Source organism: Macrobrachium rosenbergii, chromosome 35 (assembly GCF_040412425.1).
Source record: "Macrobrachium rosenbergii isolate ZJJX-2024 chromosome 35, ASM4041242v1, whole genome shotgun sequence".
Classification (NCBI taxonomy): domain Eukaryota; kingdom Metazoa; phylum Arthropoda; class Malacostraca; order Decapoda; family Palaemonidae; genus Macrobrachium; species Macrobrachium rosenbergii.
Genome location: NC_089775.1, coordinates 1,908,504 through 1,918,503, shown reverse-complemented (window position 1 = coordinate 1,918,503; position 10,000 = coordinate 1,908,504). Strand labels below are relative to the sequence as shown.

The following is a 10,000-nucleotide window of genomic DNA, read 5'->3' as shown; positions in this document are numbered from 1 at the left end:
GATGTTTTTGTTTACTAGATTTTTTGTAGATTCATTCTAAGCTCGTGTTTACTCCTTGAAATGTTTGTTTTTGGCCAAATTCACTGTATTTATAATCTGGTTTTCAGAGATTTCTGTCATGACAAGACTTATTCATTCAAATTTTAGGCATATTACTTTATTCTTACTCAAAGATTTATTTGCTTAATATATATATTTTTCAAATTTTGTATGATTCAAACAAATATCTATTCATATTTACTGAATTTCCTAGTTTTATTCCACAATATGAAGCCCATTTTACAAAATTTATCTAAAATTACATTTTTTTAAATTTCCCTTTAAGTAAAATATCATGCAACTAAATAATACTTATTCCTCATCATTCAAGAAGTGTCAATATATAATTTATTGTTGTTTATTTCTCTTAATTATTTTCATTTATTTTAAAAGGGTTGATATCTGTTTACACTGAAAAATAAATATGGTAGCTATGAATTTGAATATTTTATTGATAAGGGGTTATATGGTTGGGAGTACCAGGTAGGCAAATTGATAAGTCATACATACATACATACATACATACATACATACATACATACATACATACATACATACATACAAGCCTCAATTAACCCATTAATACCATAACTTACATCAAAGGCAAAATATATTTGAATACATCATTTGCGTCCAAATATTTGAAAAGATGAAAAACACAATTTGCAAAAATCATTGCAAAAACTTGTACTGCATTTACCAATCGTATGTTGATGTCACCCCTCTTGATTGGCAAACAAGCAGTCAACTCCCCGTGGGATCGAACCCGAAGTGTTTACAAATTAAGTATGTACAAACAGGGAAAACATACCCACACAAACATGCAAATTCTGTTGACGAACGTTTGACCAGAGATCAAACATTTTCCGGATCAATTAAGACCAGATTATGATGTTTTTTTTTTCTGGTCATTGAAGCCTGGGGAAGGTCGAGGAGTTGGACATCAATGACCTTGGGGAAGATTTTCATAAAATTCATGACATCAATGACATAATATATTGAGGAAATCAATGATCTACAGGGAGTTAGGATATGGGTTTGTAATCAATGACCACAGGAATCAATGACCTTTAGAGAGTCAGTATATGGGATTGTAATGACAGGATCACTGATCAGAAAATCAATGACTTGAAGAGACACAGACAATGACCACACAATGATTAAATCAATGACAACACAATGGCAAAATCAATGACAACACCTTAAAAAATTCAATGACAACAATTTTAGAAAACCCGCGCCCACACAATGACAAAAAACAATGACAAGAAATCAGGCGCAAGAAAAAAATTTCAATGACATCCTCAATGACATGTTATCACCCCAGGCCCCCAAAAAAAAAAATCATTGACCATCAACCACGAATCCTCACAAGATATCAATACTTACACCTGTCGTATAAAACGTTCAATGACGCGTCTGTCATTAGAATAAGCAGTATCAATGACAAATCTATGACTCTGACGACAATATAATGGAAAAATTATGACATGGAGTGACTGAACTGATAAGAGTTAGAGTTACAAATTGGATAGGACCAAATATACGACATATATTGATAGGATACTATTTTCATGTCGTTATCTGATGAGGCGAGATAGATTGGACGTCATTATTGGCTGTTTCTATGACGCATATAGGACGTGAAATGTCATAAATAAAGAGATTGATGGGGATAGGTACTCTGCTATGCATTTCGAATGCATCAAGAGATATGACATTATGAATGCATCAAGACATATGACATTATGAATATGCCAAGAGATATGACATTATAAATATGTCAAGAGATATGACATTATAAATATGTCAAGAGACATGACATTAAGCTGATATGACATTAGTTATGAAGGGTTACAAATGATGAAAAAGATAATTAATTACGAGGAATTATAACATGAGATATAACATGTCATAAATATATATGTATATATTTATAACATGCCATAAGGATTGTATTAATATACCATAAATAGGTTCCCGAGTAAAGCCTTAGGTAAAATGGTACTCAGGTTCCAACTTCTTCTTATTCCCAAGCAAATCATTTCTGAGGATGAGGCAGCTAGCCCCACACCCTGCTGGAGGGATGGTAACCCATCCAAGCCGTGACCAGGGACAACGATGCTTCGTGTCCCTGGCCAGGGGTCTATCAAGCATAGAAAAAGCATTAATCTATTGATCTATCCATATAATAGATAGATAATCAAGAAATAAACATTTAGAACTCGCTTCAATTTTGCCTCTGACGATGGAGCAAAAAAAAAGCCTATTTTTATTTCACTGTTTTTTCATTGTAATTTTTTCACTATAATGAAAACGACAGCGTCATTAACGAGTCATTATCATTAATGAATTAAGTGCCTGTTTTCACAGACCTTTCATCATTGTTCATTATTTTTTCATTATTTTTTTTTCTGCAGGCGTCTGTGATACTGAGTGTGAGAGGTGCGTCGCCTTTAAAATTCAGTGAGAGAGAGAGAGAGAGAGAGAGAGAGAGAGAGAGAGAGAGAGAGAGAGAGAGAGCTTCTCTTTATTCATATCTATCATCAACTGAGAGAGAGAGAGAGAGAGAGAGAGAGAGAGAGAGAGAGAGAGAGAGAGAGAGAGGTTTCTCTTGTATTCATCCTGTCATTCTCCTGCATATCTATCATCAACTCTGAGAGAGAGAGAGAGAGAGAGAGAGAGAGAGAGAGAGAGAGAGTTTCTCCTGTAGATCAACTCTGGGAGAGAGAGAGAGAGAGAGAGAGAGAGAGAGAGAGAGAGAGAGAGAGAGAGAGAGAGAAAGTTTCTCCTGTATACATATCTATCATCAACTCTGAGAGAGAGAGAGAGAGAGAGAGAGAGAGAGAGAGAGAGAGAGAGAGAGAGAGAGAGAGAGAGAAAGTTTCTCCTGCATTCATATCTATCATCAACTCTGAGCCAGAGAGAGAGAGAGAGAGAGAGAGAGAGAGAGAGAGAGAATAAATAACTTCCAAATCTCGGCCTGCCACTTCCCAGCACACAAAAAGTGAGAAGGGACATCTCAACGGGTGCAGGGACGCTTGAGATCACAACAACAACAACGATAATAATAATAATAATAATAATAATAATAATAATAATAATAATAATAATAATAATAATAACAACCCATTTCACAGGACCTACTTCGCCCTACTTGCGCATATTATAATCCCTCTGTCATATTTGCTGAATAAATATCCTCGAATCCTAATGATTCCGGAGGCCCAAACATTGCGCCGGGGTTGAAATTAAATTCGGTTTCGGTTATTCTCTGCATTAATGAGGTTCTTTGACTAGATGTACTGGTCGAGAGAGGGAGGGAGGGAGAAGGGGTTAGGAGGAATGGAGTGGTAAAATGGCTGACTGTCCATTTGGATGTAGTATTAAAGAGTGAACGATTTCTGTGTGAATGTCTGTGTTCTGCCTCGTGGTTTGGTCTGTTTCTACATCGACTGTGGTGGCTTGTTTGTTCCTGAGGGCGTCTCTCTCTCTCTCTCTCTCTCTCTCTCTCTCTCTCTCTCTCTCTCTCTCTCTCTATCCTAATCTACCCCATCTACTCTTCCAGTCAAGCTGCATCTACCTGTCTACCCGTGTCTACTTGTTACAAAGTTCCCCCCAACCCAAATTGTCTACGGAGACTCATGGCATTTGTCTAAATCTACCTTTCTGATCTATACAATTAGTATCATTACTATAAACAAAATAGTAACCTTGAAGTATATATAGGAAACCAATATTTCAGGGCCGTAGCCAGGTTGACAACTTTGGGGCCGGGTTTGGGGGTTCAGTTGGTGTAAGGTAGAACCTTTGGGGGTGTGGTGGGCCAGGGTTCCGATGAAGGGGGTTGGGAGAGGCAGGAACGTCCTTATGTACTGAGAAAAAATAATAATACATTATACCCAGGTGCCCTGTGGGGCAGGGGGGGTGGAGGGGGTCACTGACCCCTCTGAACGCCCCTTCCCCCCCGGGGCACGGGCCTAGGGTCACCAAGCTTACCTAAATCTGCTGGGAGTTCTTGCGTTGTTTTGCCACCCTGGGGTATATTTCAAATCCAACACGCTTCCAATTTTTGGGTCTCTCTCTTCTCGTTGGGCATAGGGCACGCATTCTTTGGTGCCCACCCCTTGCAGGGGCACTCTTCCTCTTTCCCCCCGTCGTTGGAACCGCGTCAATGCACTGGGGGGTCACGAAATACGAATGTAAACGCGATCACAAGAAGAACTCGCACTGACACGACGAGAATACTAATGGCAGTTATGTATGGGTAGAGACGCTGTGTTGTTAGGAAGCGTTCCCTACAATTATGTTTATATTTCCGAAAATACAAAGTGAAAATATGTCAAGAAATGCAAAATATTACATGTAAATTAACTGGCGTTGTACGTCTGTAATAGAATAGGAAATAGATACATATTTACTCTGCTTTTATTATTTTTTATTTATTTTTTTGAGTGAACGAGCCAGTTTCTCATCGTAGAAAATGGGTGTTTTTAGTTAGCGGGAGACGAGTTCAAACCGTTCGATATCTAAAAATCGATACTTCCACAAAATCCGGGGTGGCCCCCACTGGCCCCTCTATCTCTCCTTACACACACACTCTCTCAACCTCATCCAACGTTCTCTATCTATCTTCCTGGTGTAATACATTAACCCCACATCATTCTCTATCTCTCCTTACACTCTCGTGAGACTTTCTCTCTCTCTCTCTCTCTCTCTCTCTCTCTCTCTCTCTCTCTCCTCATCCAGGAGATTAAGGCAGGCCATCTCTGATTCTTGATTGCCTCCCATTCCTATCTGATTACCACCTCAGGTCGTGTTGTCCTTAGGTGTACCTCTCCCCCCCCCCTCCTCCTCCTTCTCCTCCTCCTCCTCCTCCTCCTCTCCTCGTCCTTGCTAAAGAGGTACATCTGTCTTGGGAGGTTATCTTAACCTCCAAAACCCCCCTGCCCCCTACCACCACCATTTTGATGAAATTGATCAGGCTCTCAGGAGGACGTGACAATTCGGACCTTGTGAGATGCGATTCAGTTTCTCCGGAGAGAGAGAGAGAGAGAGAGAGAGAGAGAGAGAGAGAGAGAGAGAGAGAGAGAGTGTATGTGTTGTTATTGGGGCGCGTTTCTTTTGAATATTCTCGGCGTTCAATACTTATTTTTGTTATTGGGGCTCGTTCGTTTCGATTTTATTTACTATCAGTCACGTGTCTTTGTTTAGGGGGACTGTTCTTTCTGATTTTATTTGATGTTTTTACTTTTTTCTTCATCTTTATTCAACCTTTTGTTGTGAGGGACCGTTCCTTCTAAGTTTATTTGATGTTACTGAACTAGTTTGCTGTTCAGACAGAAAAATATAAACATGTATTTCCAAATTCGTCTTCAGACCCCAAATACTGAAAGATAAAGACCACATCAAGAATTTATCCTTGTACAGAAATCCCAAAACAAGGAAATATTTCAACAATAACTATAAAAAATAAGTAAAAACTGAGCCTAAGTTTCTTCGACGCAATTGAGTTTTCAGTACAGCGTATAATAGAGCTATCTTTCGGTGGTCTCGGTATAATGCTGTATGAGCCGCGGTGGTGGCCTATCCTATATCGTTGCCAGAAGCAACATCATGGCCAACTTTAACCTGAAATAAAATAAAAACTACTGAGGAGGCTAGAGGGCTGCAATTTGGTATGTTTGATGACTGGAGAGTGGATGATCAACGTACCAATTTACAGCCCTCTAGCCTCAGTAGTTTTCAAGATCTGAGGGCGGAGAGAAAAAGTGTGGACGCACAGACAATTCGGCACAATAGTTTTCTTTGCAGAAATCTAAACAAACATCTTTTAACCTTTTACAATGTAAAACAGTAAAAAAAGTTAAGTATTTCATCTAATCTATCAGACCCACTTCCTTTTGATTTCAGATTAAACGGTAAAATAGACCCATAAACCATTTTTTTAATCTCGTAAGGGGAAGCAGCCACACGCGTAATGGGGCCATTCTGTCAACTTTATCTAAAGTCAATAAACCAGGAGTGGGGGGGAAGAGCCCTAATGGGTCGACCCTGGTAGGGGGCGCCTTTCTCTATACTTTCTGTAATAGGGGACCTCCTTCCCTAGGCTCTGTACACACCCTGGGACACCTACACAAACACACACAAACACATTACACATCCATATTTTCTCTAAAAGGGGACATCCTTCCCTAGGCTCAATACACACCCTGGGACACCTACACAGATGCATACACAAATACACTACACACCTATACTTTCTCTGATAGAGAAACCTCCTTTCCTAGGCTCCATACACCCCCCTGGGACACCTACACATACAAAAACACACACAAAATATACCTACTGTTGACACATTCCAGCCATATCTACAACACCTGAGCAAATATGGGCGAATATTCCTTCCTTACTCGTTGAGGTAAAATCAATGAGAAGACTAATTCCTCTCCATATATTTTTCTGTCAGAACGTTCAAGCATTGTTTGATTCGACGTCTGAATCTGGCGTCACAACGACGTGGGGAAGTTAAAAAAACAGTTTAAAAATAGAAGTTTGTGGAAGGTGTGGCCTTTGTATCAAAATTATGGGAATGTTTGAAATATAAAGTGATAAAGGTATATATATGTATATATATATAGATATATATAGATATACATTTCTATAAATCCGCTCTATTAACCAATCAAATCCCCTCCATTCCACCCCGTGATTGTTCCAGTTAACAGCCAATATCTGTCACGACCAGTAATGGCTTATTGTCGTGTGAGAGCGAAAATTTATCGCGCCTTTTCCAAGAAGCGATTTGGGAGAGCCTCGTGTTTTGGGGGGGGCGGGGTTTGGGGGTAGGGGTTAGTGGACATTGGTCAAGGGGATCAAGTGTTCCTTTAATTTTTGTGTGTATATAAATATAAATATATATACACTTCAATATAACTAGATATCCAGAAGGAATTATAATTGGGAAACGATTCGTCCCGGGAAGGATTCGAACCGCGCGATGCCTTGCCTGGTTCGGAAAGGGTGGACAGTGACTTCGACCACCTGGCTATCAAGACAGTGAGTGACTTTGACCACCTGGCTGTCAAGACAATATATATATATATATATATATATATATATATATATATATATTATATATATATATAAAAACATACAAACATACAAACATACACACACCCTTAACCACAACACCCCTCACAATAATTACAAGGCAGTAATTACCCACAAGCGGATAATTGGAACCCAGTCGCTGTTAATGGGCAAAATGACACTCCATCTGAGTGCTACCAAACCGGTGACCTGTCTAAACACAGCGCCATAAATGTCAGGTCATTACTGGGGACCGATTGGCACCGCATTTAGGGACTGATGGCACTCGCTGGCACGCGACGCCTCTTCTACAAAGAACTGCGTCCGTGGCGCTGTTTGTTTGTTCTCTTGTTTCGTCTGGGGGGCTAGAATTGCTTTTTCTAATTTTCTTTTTGTAAGCTTGATCGTTTTTTTGTTTTGTAATTGTTTTTGTAATTGTTTTTTGTAATTGTTTTTGTAATTTTTTTTGTTAGCTTTGGATACTGGAATATTGTCATTATGGTGCATAATTTGCCTTTGTTGATTGTACAATGTATTGTGCAATTGTTTCTTGTTTTCTTATTCCATTTGATGTCTTTGTCATTGTTTTTGTTGCTGGAATTATTATTATTATTATTATTATTATTATTATTATTATTATTATTATTATTATTATTATTATTATTATTATTATTGGTAATGGCAGGGTATTCCTGTTGAAATAATTCCACTAACATTATACATATTATTATCAATATCATTACTAATACCTCCACTTCATCAACACACACACAAACAAAGGATATATAAACACGCCAAAACAAACACACAAACACATAAACAAACATTAAAGGAGCCACGAAAACATCCATTGCACAAACATTGTGTCTTTGTCGATGTTATGACTGAAGAAAGTTTAAGTAAAATCTTTATTATTATCATTATCATTATTATTATTATTAATTCTTTTATGCATACCTCTGGTTTATCAACACAAACAAACGAAAGGTATATAAAAGCGCCTAAACAAACACACAAACACACAAAAGGACCCACGACAACAAACTGAAACCCTGACTGCACAAACCACACGACATGAAGTCAAAAGTACAATTCCAATTTCAATAATCCTCTCAATTGCACTCAGTCACTTTTGGGGTTTTTTGGTCAACTCATTCGTGAGGTATAGGAAGTGGGGGGTGGGGGGAAGGGGAGGTTAGGGAGTGGTGTTATCTGGTTCATAAAGGTAGATCACAGCTTACTGTAATGGTATATTGGATGGGAAGGGTTATATATAGAGTGGTGGGTCAATTTTACCACTCTTCTGAGAGAAACTTGTTTCAACATATTTCTAAGGAAAGTGATTGTGGATCTGGTTGTTAGACAACCGTGGTGGGTCGTGGACAGGGTGTGGGAGGGTGTAAGGGTGGTGATTTCATCCCCAGAACTCTCATAGGATTGGGGAAAGGAGTGTATGATATATATATATATATATATATATATATATATATATATATATATATATATATATATATATATATGTTGTTGATTATTTAAATACACAAAGCAAAAGATAAACAAATGAATTAAACAACCAACTTAAGGAAAACACAGTTAATATATTCAACTTTACAAACAACTGCGGGGAAAAAAAACACTAAATTCACTCCCCCAAAAAAGGCCACCAAATTCAGCCAACAACAAAAAACAATAAAATTCACCCAAAAAAACCTCAAAACACCAAATTCAGACCCCAAAAAAACCACCAAACTCAACCAACAAAAAACCCACCAAATTCAGCCAACAACCGCCCCCCCTAAAACCCCACCAAAGTCACTCAACAATTAAACGCAAATTATGACTTCGCGAGCGTTGCAAAAGGTGAGGTCATTACAGATGATTAAAAAGTTATGGACTGCTCGCTCGGTCTAATTACCATCTTCAGCTCAAGTACTGAACTGGAATTACATTTATTACGCTGGAGAGAGAGAGAGAGAGAGAGAGAGAGAGAGAGAGAGAGAGAGAGAGAGAGAGAAAGAGAGAGAGAGAGAGGCAGGAATTACATGGAGGTAATTTGCTCTAGCCCTCAGGGAAGCAGGTTTAAAAAAAAAGGGGTAATTGGTTGAAATTGCTTTGGAAGTTTGGGATGAATAATTAGGTTGATGCTAATATATATATATATATATATATATATATATATATATATATATATATATATATATATATATATATATATATATATATATATATATATATATATATATAACCTCACCTATAAACATTTCTAGACAATCTATACCATCATTTGCCCATCTATAAACACTCACAAACGCGGAAACGTCAGGATTTTCACCTTTGCAAATGCACAAACATGCAGAAAAATTCATGTACACGCACAAACATACACAAACATTCGATAAAATCATTGTTATTCCCCCTAAAAAATCGTAAACATATTGAAATAAATTTGATATACTTATAAACATGCTAAAGCATCAACGCCTCACATACAGGCATAAACAAACATGGCTCCCCTTGTGTACATTCACAAACATGCATTAGCATCAATGACCTGTGTGGGAGGATTTACAAACATGCAGTGACTATGAATTGACATAAACAAGCCATTAATATTGGTTTAGTTTTTGGAAATCATGTTTATGTCTATTCATGTTGATGTTTGTCGACTAGACATTTTTGTAAAACACTTATCAATGTCTAAACATATTTTGAATATGACTAAACATATTCTAAACATGTCTAAACATTCTGAATATGCCTAAACATGTTTTGAATATACCTAAACATGTTTTAAAATAACACTAACAAATCAGTACTGTCATAAATTCCTAATGTCTTTCCAAATGACTTAAATTCTTAGAATCTAAAC

General features: G+C 37.6%; 1 protein-coding gene across 2 annotated transcripts in view; it reads right to left on the bottom strand.

Annotated features, from left to right (window-relative positions):
• Positions 1 to 10,000, bottom strand: part of LOC136856302 (synaptogenesis protein syg-2-like) — a 320,580-nt gene that overhangs the window by 234,256 nt on the left and 76,324 nt on the right. Inside the window, exon 1 of one of the 2 annotated variants that reach the window (XM_067134053.1) lies at positions 4,039 to 4,288. The exons of the other annotated variant lie outside the window; for it this stretch is intronic. The gene's annotated coding sequence lies outside the window, so the exon portion shown is untranslated. Of the gene's footprint in view, positions 1 to 4,038; positions 4,289 to 10,000 lie in introns of those variants that run through there. 2 annotated transcript variants of the gene reach the window in all.